At 48.4% G+C, this 19,242-nt stretch overlaps 1 protein-coding gene across 1 annotated transcript in view; it reads left to right on the top strand.

Annotated features, from left to right (window-relative positions):
* Positions 1-3,256: 3,256 nt before the first annotated feature.
* Positions 3,257-19,242, top strand: part of TP63 (tumor protein p63) — a 293,066-nt gene continuing 277,080 nt past the window's right edge. Inside the window, exons 1-2 of the mRNA XM_035544952.1 lie at positions 3,257-3,649; positions 4,107-4,244. The gene's annotated coding sequence lies outside the window, so the exon portion shown is untranslated. The remainder of the gene's footprint in view (positions 3,650-4,106; positions 4,245-19,242) is intronic.

Genomic DNA, 19,242 nt, shown 5'->3' with positions numbered 1-19,242 from the left:
ATTTTTTTTTTTTCTTTCAGGGTTAGCTGAGGTGAATGCTGCCCTGCATTCATATCAGCAAAGGTAGTTTTCTTAAAACCGTTTTTCACAGCATTGTGGAAAGATCCCTAGGCATACAATATAGCTGAACTCATTCCCCTTTGTCCCTCCTTACAAAATTTAATTGGCATCTCCTTCGAGACATCCACAGATGGAGATCCCACAACCTCCCTTTGCAGTCTGTTCCATAGCTGCAATGTCTTCACCCCTGGACAGCTTTTCCTAATGTCCAGGCTAAATATTCTTGGCTGGCAATTAAATCCCATGCTTCCTTTCCTACCTCCAGTGAACAAAAAGGACTTGCTTAGTAGGTTATGTTTTGTCAGGGGATGCTTTGTTAGCCATGGAAGGAGGCGCGAGCAGCAGCTTCACTCCCAGCTCCTCCTCCCCATGCCCAGGGGACTTCAGGAAAGGCCTGTGTTCTCCCTCAGGAAGGGATGAATCCCGCAGCTTGTTCCTACAGGACACGGGAGTCTGAAGGGCTTTGTCTTGGCAGTAAAGGGAGTGTGATGTTGTAGGCTTTCAAGTCAATTCAAACTACAGTATAGTTTTTTTTCAAACTCAATATTATTACTTCCTTTATAGCACAAGGTATTTTTTCCTAAACTTGTTAGGATGGAAAAGTTCCAGGGATGTGTTGTCCACGCACAAATCAAAATGCATTAGCAGGCCAAGGGCCAGAGGTGAGGGCCAAGGGTGGGGGAGCTCTCAGTTTGATAGTTTGGCGCTGCTTTTCTTGTAATCAAAGGCAATGGGAATCCTTTGAAGACAATGAAAGCTTTGGGAGTGAAGTGTATCTAAGCCAGGTGTCAAGGCTAGCTGTACCAAGGGTTCAGCGTGGGATGAAGGTGGTGTAGAATATTTGGCTGCCCCACATGTTGCCCTGTTGGTGATATTCCTGGACAAATGGTGAAGCAATCATGCAGCTGCTTTCTTGTATTCAATCATTGCTACTACAAATTTAACCACCTGGCTTTAAACAAAGATGGGTCTTGTATGTTTGTCTCAAAGGTATCTAGGCTAACTTCCTCTGTATCACAAGTGGGGTTTTATTACGGAGCTAGGATGACTCTTCCTTTCTAGTCAATTTTGAGGAGGCTGCAGGGGCTTTGTAAAATTCCCTGGGGGTTTCAGAGCCAGGGTAAAACTTGGAAAGCCAGGAGAATCTGCCCAGAGAGTGTCTTAGCAGGCAGTATTGGCATTCTGGATGGGGTTCATCTCTGCAATCTCTAATAGTTTGGGACAAAAGAGTCCAGTGTGAGTGTAGGGCTCCCTCTGGGACAGACAGCTCCGAAGGGCCATTCCTCCAACATCTCGTGGATTACCTTTTCCTGGTAGGGTGAAGTGTCCTCCAGAGATGCCTCTCATGCTGTCAAGGGGCTCTGAGAGACCAGCACAGACCAGACTTCTGCAACTGGAGAAGACAAAAGGACACAGTGAGCAGGCTCTTTCACCACTGTCTACTCTCACCAAACGTCAAGTTGCTGCATAGCAAACACCACCTCCGCTGCACAAACAAGCGGGGAAAGGGGGGAGAGGAGTTTGTATTAGGCTGTCAGTAGAATTGCTGCTGCTGTCAGCGTCACCCGTCACAACCTGCCGGGGTTGTGCAAGATGAGATGCCGCTCCTCCATCGACACAGGGGAGCTCCCTTTCCCAGGCAGTTTTCGGGAGGAAGACTGGGAGTTCGCTGCCCCTGCTCTGCTGGACCAAATCCAGGCACTCGGGGTAACAGAGAGTTGAAGTGGGGGAAGCCTGCACCTCAGCTGCTGCTGAGAGTTTCTGGGGACAAAGGCAATGTTTTACTGATGCTAAATCCAGGTAAAACACACAAGGTCAATCCTGGAGCAGAGCAGAGATGTAGCAACTGCTTTCAAAGTGCTAGCCGCACCTCCAGTGCAGCATCACCAGGAGATGCACATGACACTGTTTTCCACAAGGTAAGGGAAAATAAATAAGGCCAAATCACTGCATAGCAGAATGTGCTGCTTTTTTATCTTGCAATATTGTTGATGTTGGACTGAATCTGCTGTCTTAAAGTATAAATATAAAGACGCTGCTAAATCATCACTATTTCAGCAACTAATTAAGGGGTAATGCTCATGGTGCAGCAGTATATGAGGCAATAAACGGCTTTGGCGGCTGATTAAACGCTGGCACCGAGGCATTTAATTACAGCAAAAGCCAATTACCATGTGCATATTCCGACACCACGGACATTATTCCTGTTATATGACAGAACAAGGAAAGGCAATAAACCATGCTATAGAGATGTATAGTACAGGACTGCATTTAGCTTTGCCAGAACCTGCACCCTTCGCTCTCAGATGGGGACTCGGGTTCCACAGGGAAGGCTCAAAAGAAGGTCACAGAATGGAAATTGTTCACAATACATATGACCCATTTGAGATCTAGAAACGGAGCCAAATATTGCAAATCCTTCCTTTACTAAGGTGCATTTGACCATATGTAGAAAATAATAATCCCACGCTTAGGGTAACAGGTGCAGTTGAAGCCTCACCCTAGCATATTGAGCATCAGTGGGCAAATCAGTGGCACTGGTGGAAGAGGTTATGTGCAGCCTTTTCTTTCTTTCAGTTATTGAATTGCAGAAAGCATAATCAGTTGCAAAACACCACATGCCATTCTTCAGCTAATTGATTTAAAAGCCGGAGTCTGATTTTCACAGGCTTTCAAGCTCTTGCACCATCCATTTGACTTAACCAGCTCAGTACCTCTTCAAATTAAGCCCTCGCTCTCTTTAACCAGAAGTGAATTCTTCCTTTTGAAGGAGTTTCCTAGAGAAATTCTCTCTTAGAAAATCCTTGGCACGAAACCTTAGCCAGCCTTGGCATGCAAACCTGCCTCACGCTGGCATTAACAAGCCTCTTATTTAAATGTTGATGAGCTCTTTGCTGCCAGTTAGCAATGGGAAATGCAGTCTGTGTGTTAAACGAGAGCTGGGAATGACTTCCAAATACCAAAATGTTTGTTAAACTCACAGCCCACCTCTTCCCTCCTTGGGGGTGGGAAGCTTCCCAGCAAATTGGCCCCATTTTGCACAGAAACTGCCAGACACGATCAGCCCAAGGATCCCTCTCGTTCTATGGCCCGCGTGGGACCGACGCCAGGACCACGGCTTCCCAGGATGCCCTCTCGTACCCGCGTTGTTCCTGTCTGCCCTGGGGAACATTGCCCCTGAGCCCCATTAATTAGGGGAGTCTCACGCTTTGAAGGCAGGCGCCCCTCACCGTAGTGTGCATTTGGGCTTGCTTGTTTGCTTTTAACCTTCCCTGCTATAGGGCAGTCTGGTGGCTGCTGCCTTTACTGAGAGCTGATGAATCTCAACCCCGAAGCCTTTCAGGAGTCACTTGGTTCTCCGTGGTGTTTTATAGAAACGCATTCCACAAGCTGATTGACATATTACGTATGTTGATTTATCTCTTTAGTTGACAGGTACCCCCTCAAATCCACCCTGAGGCTGTGGGAGCAGCTGCTAACTATTCACTTGCCACCCCATGGAGACCAACTGATTTGTTGCCTTTAAACCCTCATCTATGGCGAGGGCTCTTCAGTCCTTCTGGGACTCTTCCATTTTGCAGAGTCTGAGGTGAGTCAAAGGGTGACATTCAAATATGAAATGCAAGGCCAGGCAGCCTCTCAGTATCCTCGTGTTACCTTTTCTGCCTTCTGAAATCAACATGCTCCCCAGCCAAGGAATGTGTAAATTCTTTCGGCTATCACTCACTTTTGGATGGAGCCCAAATGCTCATATACACAATCGTCTGTTTCTTCAGTGTTTGAATGAACCAGAAAGGCTTTGTCTGCTATAGATGGGAGCTTTCAATCCCATTTATGGTACATTATATCAGTCTGAAATAGCATCTGTAAGGTTCTTAAACTGAACCACCGTCAGATTTACAGCCACCGCAGAAGAGTTAGCTGGCTGGCTCCAGAGAGCTATGAGCAGTAACCATATTCTCTTGAAATATTTGCTTTCTTTGCAAAGTTGACCTGAGGAAGAATGTGTTGTTCATTTAAAGATTGCAGTTTGTTCATTTATTCAGAGAACATCTTCATTGGCAGCCACTTGTAAAGAGATGAGCTTCAGAGCTGAAAGCGGAAGACATGCTTCTTGTCATCGTGGAGCTGGTGACAGCTGCTCAGCCAGGGAGCTCCCCGTGATACATCTACATATGTGCAAGGTACAACATGGGGGATTTGAGCTGCTCAACATCATAGGATGAGCAAGGCAGCTCAGCTAAGCACAATCTTCCACTCAAACCTCTGCCCAGAGAATGACTGGGAACTTGACTGAAACTCAGCAGACAAAATGGCAATTGCGTGCACGGACATGTTCTTGGTTTTTAATATCTCTGCTGCCTTGAAGAGCACTTGAAACACCTTGGCAAGGCTGCAACAGCAGGGCCAAAATAGGATGCACCAAAAATCTCCCCCAAGAGCTTACTGTTGGGTCATTTCCAGTCTGCTGGTCACCTGCAACCTAAAGCAAGCTACACTCAGGGAACCTATCCCCCATACCATCCCCACTGTAAACTGCTGGGAGAGTGGCTGGTTGTTTTCAGTTGTCCAGGGGAAGTGCGGGAAGCCAGCCGAGACTGGGGAGGTTTCGCTTGATGCTGTGCAGATATGGCTAGTGACAGCCCATGTCTCAGACGCTCCCAGCCTAAGAAGGCAGGACACACGAAGAGGAGGCAGCACTGGCAGCTCAAGCTGCCAGAGCCTTGTGTTTATGTGAAATTCTTGGCTTTCATTTAAAATAATAATAATCATAATAAAATAAAATAAAAATCTGACCCGCTCAGTTGGAAATATGATCGCTAAAGAGTCAGAAACCACAAGACCATTTAAAAAGGCCCATAATTCATATGTATATACTTATAACTCTTGATTTTGAAGCCAAAATCATGGTGTTTGGAGGCCCAATTGAAGTCTTATGAATTCTGAGGGGCTGACAGTACCAAGTGGGAAAAGGGCAAAATTAGCACATGGGAAAGAAAGAGGGTTGCCAAAGGTATGACGGCAGGTCAGTGGGAGAGCCAGGCCTCCTGCCTCCTCGCCCCATGTACTAGCCACATTGTCTGGCCTCCTTCCCCAAAGGAAATTAAGAGTCCTTAAAGCAATCCTGGCTATTTTAGTCTTGTGTTTCCATCTTCCTTTTGATGCTCTTATTTTCGGCAACACGCGGATCTTGCAGCATCCTGCTGCTCCCCATAGGATATTATTCCATCTCTGGGGCTCGTGGTCATGATACTGTGTGCTGATGACAGCTGTGGGAGTTTGCAAGTAGCTTAACATTTGCATGCCATGAATATGCAGCTCTGAGCATGGCCCAGTTCTCCATGTAGCCAGCCTGTGTATGTTTGCAAGGGATGGCAGCATCCTGCATACATCTAGATCCCAGGAGACACCAGTTCCTAGTGCCTTGGGGTGACATTTTTGTATATGCTTGGCTGTTTATAACCACAAACACCTGGATAACCAGCTTTCTGGGAAATCTGGGCTTGCTTTTAATCACAGCAAAAAAGCAGGGTCTTCCTGGTTGAGTAGCAATCGTCCCTACCTGAGCCATTTCCAGGATCTGCTGTCTGCACGCCAGCAGAGCAGGGAAACCTCCCAGCACTCGGGACAGCCCTGGCCAAGGGCAGAGCCCACGAGCTGCTGCTCTCCCTGCCGCACCGACGTCCAGTTTCTGTTTGCACCAGCACAATGTCAAACATCGCAGCAGCAGCTCTGGCGGAAGGTGAGTCTGCTAGAACGGAGGTGTCACTTCCTCTGCTGAGGCCTCTCTAATAACGCCGAGATGCTTTTCTAACTAATTAATTACAGGGCTTTGGCTGAGTCTTTTTAATGATTCCCATCTTCCTGCTGCTGCTCTGCAATCAGCACTACTCACAGCGCTGTTCAGAGCAACGCTGATGCCATCAGAGCAGACGGATGAGCGATATGGGGTGAGGGGATGTTTTTATTCAAGCCAGTTGTAATGTGAACTGCCTGAGTTTCTGCTCTCTGATGTACTTTCCTGGAGAGGAGGATGACGATACGGCAGGCAGGTAGCTCTACCAGGCCTTTTGCCCTCACCTGGCTTGCTGTCTCAAGGGAAGAACTTGTGCAGAGTATAAATAGTTCCCACTCTCATTAAAAAGCCATAAGCTCCTCAGGGTCTAGCTTGCCTGCACATCCCCATGATTTGGCGGTTCAGAAAAGAATTGAAGCTGCAGTCTGGAAACTTTGCTCCTGGACCTTGAATATTGAGACTGGCTCTAGGTAAAAGAGACCAGCCCAAGTCAGCACTCCAGCCCACCTATTATCTATACTCTGATAGCACATAGCCATAGTCCACGGCCTCTTGTGCTTGTACAAATCAAAATCTGTGTCCAAATCCTTCTAGTCTTAGCAAACAAAGACGACTGCATGGCTCCTCTAGACTAGTCCAGGCTATGCAGTATGATAGCACGACCGTGTGTAGCGGTGATCTCCAGCTGTGAAGCCACATTAATTATTGTTGCTACTACTGCCTGCTTCATTAATTGACTCTTCATATTGCAGTAGGAACCAGCTGCCCCAGTCTTGCCCAGAGCTTTATTGCAAGGGTGAAGACAAATCCACACCTCAAAAAAAAAAAAAAAAAAAAGGTAGCACAGTAGGAAATGAAAGGCAGCAGGAGAAGGTAGCTGTGAGAGCAGCAAGTCAGTACAAAGCAGCAGCCTCAGGAAACTGGCTCTCAGATGGTTGTGGGTCACTACAAAGTGAGATTTCAGGAAGGATTTGAAGGCAGATACTTGTGTCCTTTTAGGTTCATTCCAGGAATAAACACAAAGAAATATTATGGTATTTTTTAAGACGGATATGTGGGATGCAATCGGTACATTACAAGAAATTTTGCTTTGTCTTTCCACAAAGGGTTGTTGTGGGTTTTTATTCATTACTTCAAAATGTCTGTATAGGTACTCTCATTTCAATCCCTGTGGCATGAGCCAAACAGAGGAGATGAAACCAAGGTTTTCTTGAGAGCTCTATAATTAACAACTGGTCCCCTGAGCAGCAGAAGCAATCGAGCCTGCTTTCCTATGAATTTGTGCCATATGTGGTTCTTTGCTGTCTAAGAAGGAGTGAATTCACTCTGCAGTTCTTTGCTCATAGAAGGCCTTCCTGAGGTATTTCTCTCTGACAAAAACTTGCAGGGATCTAGCATCTTCAAGACCTTTCCATCTTCTTTCTTCCCCTCCAGTTTGGATGAAATTGGTAAGGAGGTTCTGAAGGTACCAGAAGGTTGGAAAGATGGATGGTACAGAAAAGCTGGCTATCAGATGAAAGCAGAAAATGCCATTATGTGTAGTAAGAAACCTGCTGGGGGGAAGTGGTGTATATCTGAAAGGAGATAAATTCAGGTCACAGACTCATTTTCTGTGATTCCTTCCTGGAGAACCTCTAACACTAAATAAATGATGCACTGGTCTTCAGCTGAAGCTGCTGCATTTAGTACAGCTCTTCCAAAGATATTCCTGCAGCCAGACTTTCAAAGAATCACCATTATCTTTACAGCCTCTATCCCAAGATCATCTAGAACTAAATAGAAGTTCAAACACAAAGTGCTGTGACTTCCTTCTCGGTGTAATTGATAAATATTAGCAGCGCCTTTGTACTGGCTTGAAGCTTTTGTGCTGAATTTGCATCTAATAAGAAGGGGCCTTTTAATGAACAAATAAATAAATAAATGGAGGAAACCTTCTCTTTGAGCTAATTTTAGGCACGTCCATGCTGACAGCTGCTCTTCCCTGATATATCTCAGCCACATCCTGGAAGGGCCAGGGGGACTAAGCTCCGTTCCTGCCACTGCAGCTGAGAACAGACCTTTGTTTTATTTTTAAGGGATTGATGGTAGCTGGCTTTCCAGAACCTCCCTTCATCCTGGTTTCTATTAGGAGGCTTACAACACAGGTGGGAACAAAGTTACAGCACTTGAATGGGTGTCCAAGCCACACACAAAACAACGAGAGGTTGCAGTCGCAGGGCACGGAGTGTCAGGCTGAGGTTTGCACTTGGTGGCCTCCTCCCATGTCGCTAGCTGGGAAAGAAATCCTGGAGTGCTGAGATGTGAGCTCTGGAGATGTACCAGATTTCGAGCAAACAGGTCTGGCACGTGGGGTCACCTTGGGGAGAGAGCCCCTGATGGACTGCAGATGTGCAAGGTGGCTCCAGGGAGAAAAACTGGGGAAGGGAATGGGGCAGGGCTTGTGAGAGTCCCGTGTTCAGCTGTCAGTGACCTAACAGGTCTGGCCCTGCTTCTGGTGAGCTGGAGAGCCCTAGGGAAGACTTCCTCCTCCTCTGGGCATGAAGTAAGCCAAGAGTGGCTCCCTGCATTGATTTAGTCCATGGGCTAACTCTTCTGTTTCCCCTCACTCACAAGGCACTGTACAGATGCATAAAGCTGAGATGAGCACGACAGGAAAAGTTTCAGCCCCATGTCTGCTTGGAGATAAAGTGGCATAGAAATGGCTCTTTGATCTTCACCCGTAGCTTTTATTTTTCCCCTGCTCTAATTAGAAACTCAGGACTTGTCTAGCTTGGATGATTGTTTCATTTCCTCGTTGAAAAGGTGATTACCCCTTTAGTTTTCATAATTACCTAATCAGCAAAAATCAAACCAATCAATGTTAATTTCAACCCTAATAAATATTCTCTGGTATTCTATACATTTATGTATATCTCAAAGCTCATCCTACTTGAAAGAAAAAAAATGATTCCACGAGTCGGGCCAGCTTGCTCAGCATCACATTCAACAGCATGCCAGCTTCCTGTGAACTCACAGGGAGGGGACGGCGTGTGACAGTGCAAAGCTGAACAAAAGCACCTAGAAACTGGGATGGGAAAGGCCAATGCGTAACAAGAGGTCACCTGGCCTGTGCCCTGCCACAAGATGGGACCAGCTGGACCCAGACTAGTCCAGGCAGATGTTTGCCTCTGTCCTGTTTGTGAAAGCACTCTAGGCTACAGACTGCACGGTCTCCCAAGCAATCTTTTCAGTGCTTGAACTGCGCTCATTAGTTGAGACATTTAGAGATGGTGCCAAAGTTAAATCTTCCTTGATGCACTCTAAGCTTATTATTTCCTGCCCTGCCCACAATGGGCTAATAGCCTGAACTTGAGCTGGGTTACTTCCTCCTCTGGTAGGTGGATCTGGGGGGTCATGCTCTCCACTGAGAAATTAGCCTGGACTAGCCACAGTTGTTACAAAAATACTGCCTGATGGTTTCCAAGAGTTGCCAAATTCAGGATCCAGCTGATGACCGAGGCCTTCCTTAGTCTTCTAAATCAACAAAAGTCTCAGCTTTTGGGATGAGGACGAATCATACGAGGGACCTAGCCAGTGTGTGCCTCACTTGACCTGCTCCATATAGGTAGGGTTGTAAAATTTCACTGTCTGTATATGTGTTGGCCCAGATGATTGCCCACCACTGTGGTTTCTACTCCAGTGCAGAAAGGGAAGGGTAGAAAAAAAGCAGTATGAACTCAGCAGTCACCTGCCTGCTATCATTTACCCTGATAAGGGCCAAGTGCTTCTTTCTGGCACTGGTAATAGTGGCAATACTAAATTGTAGTTGTCCCAAATTAAGTCGTCTCAACATTGTACCAGATGCTGAGATGCCTCTGGCAACTTTTTCCCCATTTGCATACCATCATCATTTGTGCCTTCCCTATTGACTGAACATTGCTCCACTTGCAAGCAACTCTGCTGTGTGGCAAAATGGCACATGCTTTGGGCCAGGACTGTCATTTCATGCTGGGTTTACTCAGTGTGCTGTGATGTGGGTTCACCTTCATAGCAGGGCAACAGCTGTGGAAGGATGTGAGCCAGACAAAGAAGATAGGGCTGGCTTTGCTGGAAAACAAAGTTTTCACGTATGCCTCCACCCGGCTCCTCTTGCAACTGTGCTCCTGAGGAGGAATTTCTCCTTCCTTCCTTCAACCTGTCCCTCCACTCAGCTGCCCTACATCACAGGACTGTGGCTGGACATTCTCATCCACTGGAGGACTCCGACATGTGGCTTAGAAGATGGGAGGGTTGCATGTTTGTGGTTAGCCTAGGCTTATGTTTTAGAGGGATGCTTTGGCCCCTGATGACTCTCTCTGTGGGGCTGGCCTTGAGGACAGATGCGTAGCAGTGAGGTGAAGCAGTGCCAAATTTTCAGATGTTGGCATTTTCTGTGGTTTCTGAGGAAGCTCCTCACCACAGAGGCACACACCCCTTTTTTTTTTTTTTTCCTGGGCAGTTCCTGGTACAGGTAAACCCGACTCATCTCTTTCTTGGGCTGCAAGTGGTGAAAAATCTTCCTAAAGCCGCGTCTGGCAAGTGCAGTGAGCAGTCGTGGCCTCCCGGCACCCAGCCCCCACATGGCAGATGGAGCTGAGCAAGAGGGAGTTTTGCATTGCTTCTTGTCTTTCAAGGAAATAATTCCTGAAGAGGAGGGAGGGCTCCGCTCCGGGTAGATAAACAGTCCCGTTGAGCCAGACCTCTCATGTTTCTGCTCCTGCAGTACATGAGACAGCATCCTGAGGGATCGTGCAGAGGGGCTTTCAAGCTGACAAGAGCAGGGTGGGAGCCCCAAGCTGCTGCCATGCAACTGGAGTTAACACAGTGGTGGGAGGGAAGGAAAGTCCAGGCCTGGCAAGGGCTGGGGCTGAGAGCTGGCACAGCTGTGTGTGAGTGCAGGGAAAGGTTTGCGGCCCATCAGGGCACTACACAAGAACCCAGGATTTGATGGAGCTGCAGGTCTGCCTGGGAGGCTCTCAGAGCAAATGGGAGCAAGGGCCAGAGCTGAAATAGCAGGAGCTACTGCACCTAGGTAGGATGGGAAAGTTGTACCGGAGATGCCAGCCAAGGAGGATGGGTTGCAAGGGTTCCTTGCAGGTCAGGACCCCAATCCTGATTCTTGATGCCAAAATGTGAAGACCTCTGGTTTAAGGAACCACCTAGAAGAAAAAAAAAATATATATATATATATATACTTTTTTTTCTCGGAAGCGTAGCACAGGATGCCTGGGAGAGGAGGTGTGCAAAGGGGCTTGGGGCTTGGTAGAGCTGCAGGGGAAGACCCAGCATGGCTCAGGAGAGGACACCAGACTGCTCACTGGGCAAAGGCTTGTGGACACATGTGGAGTCTCTGATCACATTGGCCTCGAGCAATGGCAGACACCTGCTGCTGATAGGTTTGGTAGCTCAGCCACTCCGTGAGCTGCAAGTTCAATCCCCGCCAACAGAGCCATCCCTAAGGGCTGACTTTCCTCCGTTTACTGTGCAAGTGACTGGATCTTCCAGCCAAGATCTCCAATAATGGTGCAGCTCAGCAGCATCTCTGGTCCCAGGTGCAAAAGGATAAGTAAAAGATCACGCAGGAATTTATTCCTCTTCTCTCCACTCCCCATTTTCCTGGCTCAGCCAATGTTCCACTTGGGATATTGGACCCTGATTCGGGAAGGCAGTCCCAGGTCCCAAGCAGTATTTGTCCTGGGCACAAGGGCATCAGAAGCAGGAGCATGACTGCCAGCAAAGCTGGGAAGCGCAGGCCTGCACAGTCCCTAGGGGGAAATCATTTGCTGATTGCATCTGTTTCCCAGAAGCATCACTCCAATTTATCCTGGGATTCACGTTTTTCTCCAGCAAATAAGCACCTTGGGAGCTTCATTTCCATCTCAGATGTTAAATTTAGAAGTGGTGCTTCCCCTTCTCCCACCCTCTCCCTGCCCCCTTCCCAACGGCTCCTGTATCTCCCCTCCAGCCCCCACCCTCACCTCCAGCTCTCCCTCTTTGTCGCATTACATAGTAATCTGAGATGCATTGGCTGAGCTCCAGGGAACAGAATGTACTTGGCAGGGAGACGGGTCTTGATGTCTGCAAAATGTCGGGAAATGCAGCCAAGAGCTGCTAACTGGGTCATTAACCTCTAGAAGAAGAGCAAGTTGTGGAGCTGTGCTCTGTCTCCCTTCATCTCGCCAATAAAAATGTCCCAGCAACGAGCGAGGGAAGAAGAGGTTTACAGCTTTAAGTTCTAGGCAGTCAACGCAACCACCCCTCCCCGACCCCCCTTCTCCCTACCCTCTCCCCTAGCGCAGCATTAAAGCTTATAAGTGGCCTTTTAAAAACACAGCGATCCCCGCGGAGCTGTCCCTGGGTGCTTGTAAAGAGGCTACTGGAGCAAACCAGTCACTTCCAGAGGCACACTGCTCCTGCTGTTTGTTGTTAGAGGGGCTCAGAGGAAGGGCCCTGCCGATATGTTACAGCCCCCTGCCACCCTTGTGCGAGGTGGGATGGGGACGCTGCCACCACCCATGGAGTGGGCAGCGAAGCCACTCACTGTCCCAGTAGAGCTGCACACCACATTTCTGGCCACCCCACCGCTGTGAGTTGCCATTGGGTGCTGAGGCCAAGCGGAAGTGGTTGAGTCCCCTTTGGGGTGCCGCATGGCAAGACGGCAGTAGATGTGCCAAGGAGGGCCCCAAGCACAAACGACCCTCCCCATGCCACTTGGTGCAGCTTGGAATAAAGTGAAACCTATTTGCTGATGGAAACGAGGCCTCTGCTGTGTGGGAGTGGGTGGGCAAGGGGTACCCCCTGGCAAGGGGTAGCCAAAGGTTGGAGGAATTACATCTCCAAAATCCTTCCACAACCCACACTAGGTGCCTGGTGAGCAGATCACAGGATGGAGGTTAGTGTGGTGGATTGGAGAGGGGAATAAAGGTGTCACAGGGATGGACTTGATCCTTAGAGGTGTGTTGTTTTCATCCTGCTCCTCTAGAAGAAAGCCATCCTTAGAAACTGTGTGGCTGGGCTCTCCAAGGACCCCACGGCTTACTTCTGTGCCTGATGCCATCATGTTGGGACACCCATGAGTTTTTCCACCGAAACACACATTCCCTTTGCTCTTAATCCATCCCCCATTTCAAAAGAAGCCGTAACACTTCCCAGCTAGTGAGAAACAGGGGAAAGCGATGCCTTCAAAACCTGGATCTCTCCGTGTGACCCAGGTTAGACGAGGTGGAAATGAGCCGCACCCCTGAGGCACATGGGGCCCTGCAGCAGGACAGCACCCTGCCTGACCTGGCGATGAGGACATTCGCTGCCATTCCCCACACCCTCAGAGCCCACCCATGGGCCCCTGGGGAACCTCAGCCTGACTTTGGGCCCCCGGGGAACCTGTCTTTTCCCCCTCAGCCTGTCTTTTCCCCTCAGCCCCTCGCAGTGCTTTGGGGTCAGCCGGTGACCGCAGCTCAGCACCCAGGCCACCCCGAGGGCGCTGAGGTGTCGGCGGCCATGGGAAGCCCGGAGAAAGGCCGAGGGAACCCGGCAGCCGCTCCCCGGCCTCTGGCGGCCGGGACGTGCCCTCATCGACCCCCGCAGCCACCGAGCCGGGGCCGTGGGCGGCAGGGCCGAGTCTCCCTCTTCCCCCGGCCCCACGCAATGCCGCTCCCCGAGTGCCCTCTGCTGACGAGCCGGGGCTGGAGCAGGGGCCGGCGGCGCGGCCGATGAGGGGGACTCCGGTGGGTCCCGGCCGGGTGTGAGGCGGCTGAGGGCATGGGGAGGGCCCGGGCCCGGTTCTTCTCCCCTCAGGAGTGTGCAGGGATGGACCCGGTGCGGGATATGCAGCGGGCCAGGCGGTGGAAAGCCCCCACAGAGAGAGGGGATTGCTGCCTTCCCCCCGAGTGGGTCTGGGGAAAGCCCACCTCTAGGCAGTACAGGGCTCGGTGTGGTTTGGTTTAGCGTAAAAGTTCTTGCGAGCTCGGAGAATATTAATTCTTCTGTAGTGAATGTGCAAATTAACACCTCCCAGCAAGGATAACTTTGTCAGCCGCCAAAAACTTTTAAATTAACGTGACCTCCCCACTATTCCCCTAGCACCTCAGTGTCAAAGGCATGGCAGTAAAACTGTGCTATAAATCAAGCCACATTCATTCCCTCCTCCCCTTTCCCACCCCTTACCCTAATCACCAAAGCAGAGACTACCCCAGGTCTTCCCGACTTCCCCAAACGCTTCCTCAGATTTGCCGGGTGCCTTGAAGACTGCAGAGCAAGTGCCAAAACCCAAAAACCTCTGCCAGGCCCCGTCTTGCCTGCACTCACACCACCACGTCCAGCACCTCAGTGGGATGAGGTGCAGGAGGACAGGCCGGGCAAAGCTGGCTGCTTCTAAGGCGGAGTGGGCTCAAGTAGCCGCTGATTGCCTCTGAAAGCCGCCTTAGAAGAAATATTATTTCTAAGGGAGGAGCTGAGTGAAGGCCCCTTTGAAATCAGTGACCCAGATGAAGAAGCAGCCAGTGGCATCCAAGCCCCCATGCCTACTGCAGCAGCCCCAGCGACACTGTTCTCCTTTCAGCAGCACTTCACTCGGAGGAAATGAAAGCATCGGAAAAGGAAACAGGGCTGAAAAGGCTCAGATCCCGAGCGAGCGGGCCTTTGTTTTCCCATTGTGCTAGCCCAGCTGAGCCTGTGTTGGAGCAGAGCCCTCCTGCAGCTGGGCCCAAAAACAGCAGCCAAAGAGAAACCCCGGCAACCGCCCGTGGCAAGAGAGAGGGATGTGCGGAGGCTGCAGCACTCGGCCGTGATGGAGGAGAGGTGAGGGGCTGTTTCTGGCCATCCCAAGGGCTGCTGGGACCGAAAGCAGCTTTGGAAAACACACTGCTGCACAGTGGTAATGCGTGCACTGTTTCACATGCGGAGCTGGCAGTAAATCTGCCAATGTCTCTGGCAAAACACTTCCTCTAAGGGCATGTCTGAAAGAACTGGGCACTGCACGAGCAAACATCGTGCAGAGCACGGCCCTGCCAGTGACCTCGCTGGCTTGGTGTCAGCACAGGGAAAGCTCTGCCTTTGCTTTCAGTAAGCAAAGGGTTAAACTCAGCCCTGCTTCTCCTTTTCACCCTGTTCAGGGAATGGTCTGTGAATCAGCCATGGTCTGATCACCTCCATCACCAGCTGAGGGGCTGGGTATGCCTTCCAGCCGTATCTGCTGCTCCAGGAAAAGGAGCCATCACTGTGGATCCTGGTCTTGCCATGATTTGAACCAAACTGACCAGGTGCCTCTAGGAGGGAGGTCATTGCTCAGCAGATGGCAAATCAGTGGTAAGTTGGGTGGAGCTGGGGGAGAGGGCAAGACCTGAGAACAGCTGTGTTTGAAGATGTGGGCCTTTCTTCCCTCTGTGTCAGTGATAAATATATAGTGAGCAATACTTAGGAGGTGGTGAGGCTGCCTCTTGGTTTCTCTTGCCTTCCTTGGTCAGAACAGGCCTGCAGGAACAGTTTAGCAGTGCTAAACACAAAAACAGTGCTGGCCTCGCAGGGATGCTGAGCTGTGCCATGTACCTCCTGCAGCTGAGCCTGTGGACCCCTCTTGGGCTCCATCTGCTTAAGCTGAAGATGGTGCTGTCCTCTGTGGCCAGCAGAGCCTCTTCAGATGTTGAAGCTGCTGTCAGCCCAGCTGGCAAAGCAGAGGTGGCAGGAATGTTTTCCCTTTACTTGGGCGAAGCTGGAGAATGATGCCTTGGGGACTGTGCCTTGCAAGAGCCCTGTTTGGTCTTTCTTGTCCTAGCTCTGAAGAACACGATGTGACTTAAATAACGCAGCTGGGGACACAGGCTCCAGTGCTCGTGGTGACTTCTTCATTCCCAGACAGAGGGTTTGTCTCTCCTAAATTTGTACTTTAATGAGGCTGTGATGGACGGACTCTGTCTGCTAACTCTGCTACTTAACACTACCGCAGCTGCTAGTGACTTTCAGAGCAGAATAACATTGCTGGTGTCATTGCCCTGTGATGCAAATACCTGAGTAAGGGTCCTTGCTGAAGTTTTTCAGTCTTGTGGCTTTTTGGTGGCCCTTCTTCCTGGATTTGTGTTATTGCGTGAATGTTTTTTTTTATTTATTTCTGGAGAAAGGGCTTTTAGGCTGCATAATTACTGAGGGAAAAAGGCTTGATCGTTAAAGGCTCCCCAAAGTAAATAAATTAAAAGAACCACCACTTGAAATTTCCCTTTATGATGATGATAGGAGAGTGATGACTCGGGGCCTCTGAACTCCTGGAGTCAAACAACATCGCTTCCACTTCCTGAAATGACTTTTTCTTAAAGGATCTGCATGTGTTTTCTGCAGCTGATTAAGGATCTACAATGTTTTATTCATGCACAACCCGGGATTATCAGCAGTGTTTTACATTTCAAACCAACCATTGCCAAGACTTCTGCAGCAGCTCAGGGAAGCTGTGCTTCCTCAGTGCAGCTCGAGGCTATTCCTAGAGAAGGTGTCACAGCTATTATTGTAGGTTACCCTTGTTCACTAACCTGTGTGATGAACTGTTAATGCTCGTCTCTGGTGCTGCCTTTGCTGGCTCCTTGCCTTTAAAAAAAAAAATAAATAAATCCTAAAACTCTGTGGCAAGTGATCTTCTTTGTATGAGTCAGTGCTGAACCAGTTGTTGCAGTGATGTATCAGATTTTATCCAAAGAAGGAGCTGCTCTTCGGCACAGAGCAAAGCATTTCTTGGATATACATGAATATCTAGTCAGTGATATTCAGCCATCCACAGCTAGCCCAGAAGCTGAGAACTGTTTCTGTTTGTCCCGGGACCACTTGGAGCTTGATGGTGGCCCCTTCCATTTCCGAAGTGTCACCCTTCCCATGAGTGAAAAATTCCCCTTTAGTTGTTAATTCTGCGGGGACTAAACCACAGCAAGTTCTGATCCCAAGTGGTCCATTGCATTTGTGAATAAGGTCCCAACTGCTGAATCTGACTGAAGTCAAAGTGGTTGCAACAGCAAGTAATTCAGCTGTCTGAGGGAAATGCACAGAGAAAACCCCATGTCTCCAGCTGCACAGTTACTGAACAGCAAAGAGGGTCATATATTAAAATTGTGAGACTGTTTAAGCACTCTGTAATTAACTCCTGTCTATTTAACCAGACAGCTAAAGCAAGTTAATTCACTGTCAGTTAGGAGACTTATTAAGCATCTGTAGTTTTTTAACAATTTGCTGGTCCATCATTAACTACCCCTAGATTATCTTGTCAAATTGATAATTAAATGCCTCAAAAATTCATTACAGACTCGATATATTAATAGGAATATAATTAAGTAATGTTTGCTTATGCGATCTGCAGTTTATTACCTGCATGCTGATTTATCTCCAAGGCATTAACTAAACCTTAGCTGTAGCCTATTCAGAATCAATACAGACCCAGGAGTCAATAAACATCGTATTAGATCCAAACGAGCTGTTTAATTGGGAGAACGCACTGAAGTTGTCTTCTGGACCTCCTGTGAGTTTGATAAGGGAAGGGCGATCCTATAATCACCAACCTAAACTTGCGGTTGCTATTTTTCGGCTGGGTCAGAACCATCCCTGAAGAAGAGGTCTAATTTTGCTGCCTGTTTGGATTGGGTTCTGTAGTCCGTTAGAAGCTGCCTAAATTGGTCTTACTGTGCTAGTCACTTGGTGCAAGGATGAATCAGAGGCTCTATTTTGTAGCAAAAGCTGGAGTTTAACTCCTGTTGTCCTGCACGAGGAAGATGATAGCCTAACAGTCTCCTTAAACTTGTAACTCTTGGACTTTGCATGTCATGTGGATTTCCAGGGAACTTCAAAGTTGCTTCATTAATGTTACTAGGCTTGAATTACAGGAAACTTTATTTTTTATTTTTTTTAAAGGAGGGGAAAACATGCTGCTTTTACTTTGAATAACTGTAAAGATGGAACAAAAAGTGTTAGGCTTGCTGTACCGCCGAAATTAAGAGCGACCGTGTGCACAGCTGTGTTTAAAGACGTGGGCTTGCAGTTAAGATATGTTATCGCTGGTTACCGTCTGCTAGGATTAACCAACCTGCAGCTGAGCCATTGATCAAGATAAAGCTGGGGGGATGCGACCACCCTCCCTCTGCAGCTGTGCATGCCTGATTCCGTTAGGTGTCGGGGGCCTGGTGCAAGGAGGTAGGGGCTGAGCATGTCCACAGCTTGGCTGTGGCTGGAGGTGCTGTGGCTGTGCCCATCTGCAGGGCCTGTTGTCCTGCAGGGTTTGCAGGGTGGAGCCCTCTGCTTGGTTTTGTAGCTTTCTTTATAATTTTTAAGATCAGGGAATTCTCATTAAGATGGATTTAAGTTCGTGTGTACGTGCATATGAAAATCATGATTTAAGAACAAATAGTAAGATGAAATATTCCAAGTCACAGTGTCATAAGCCCCGTGAAGTACAGAGTCATATTTAAAAGAAATCTTAAAAGCGTGAAGTTAAAATAATATCATTGTAGCAGTCCTCTCAGGGACTTCAGCTTCCCTCTGCTGTTCAGCAGTGTTATGAAATAACTGTATTGTCATGAAGATGGTATTTTGGTGTTCTGTGGCCCAGATTAGGTGAAATTAACATTTTACATGGTATATCAACATTTGGGTTGTGCTTTCTCCCCTTGAGGCATCATTACAAGCTCAGGGGTGACTGTATTATTGCTCTGCTGTCCTACTTTGAGCTATGGTACTCTTCCTGGGGGGAGGCAGGGGAAAGAAGCTGATGGTACATCTGATGGTTTCCTTTTCCCCAGTGCTAAACTGACGTTAATCACAAACAACTTACAACAGAGTATGTGAATATAGACTGGAGTCCAAGACAGGCTCTCGTGCATATTTTGTGAGCATGTCTCTGAGGTTTAATCTTTTTTCCCTAACTTAAGGCAAATTCAGCTTTGTTTTTCACACAAGTATATTTGGACTGTTTTGTTTTCAAAACTGGTATTCTACTGTTTGAATTAGATGAAAAGCTGGCCAGATCCAAGCTGAGCATTCCTGGAGGAGAGTTCCCAGCAAGCATGCTTGTGTGTGTGCAGCCCTCAGAGTCTGCCAGGCTCTTCTGTGAAGTTCTGTAAAGTGTTTATAATGCTTAAAAAAAAAAAAAAAAAAGACTGGATTTTGATCTGAAAAACATACAATTCCAGGGAAGTCTGTTGGCTGGGGGAGCAGATCTCGAGCTGGTATCTACAGAGCATTTTTCCATGCATTCTGTATGTGCATCATCCTTCCCGTTGTCTGGCTGGATGAAGAGCCTCACAGGTCCCGACCAGGAATGCAGAACTGTCGTAAAATTTACACATGCTTGTCTACTAAGAGCCTTTGCCTGGGAAATTTGGTTAGGAAATATTTTCCTGCTTCAT

The sequence above is a fragment of the Cygnus atratus genome, chromosome 9 (genome assembly GCF_013377495.2).
Source record: "Cygnus atratus isolate AKBS03 ecotype Queensland, Australia chromosome 9, CAtr_DNAZoo_HiC_assembly, whole genome shotgun sequence".
NCBI classification, from domain to species: domain Eukaryota; kingdom Metazoa; phylum Chordata; class Aves; order Anseriformes; family Anatidae; genus Cygnus; species Cygnus atratus.
Note: the sequence above shows the minus strand (reverse complement) of the source record. Positions and strands in the feature narration are given on the sequence as shown.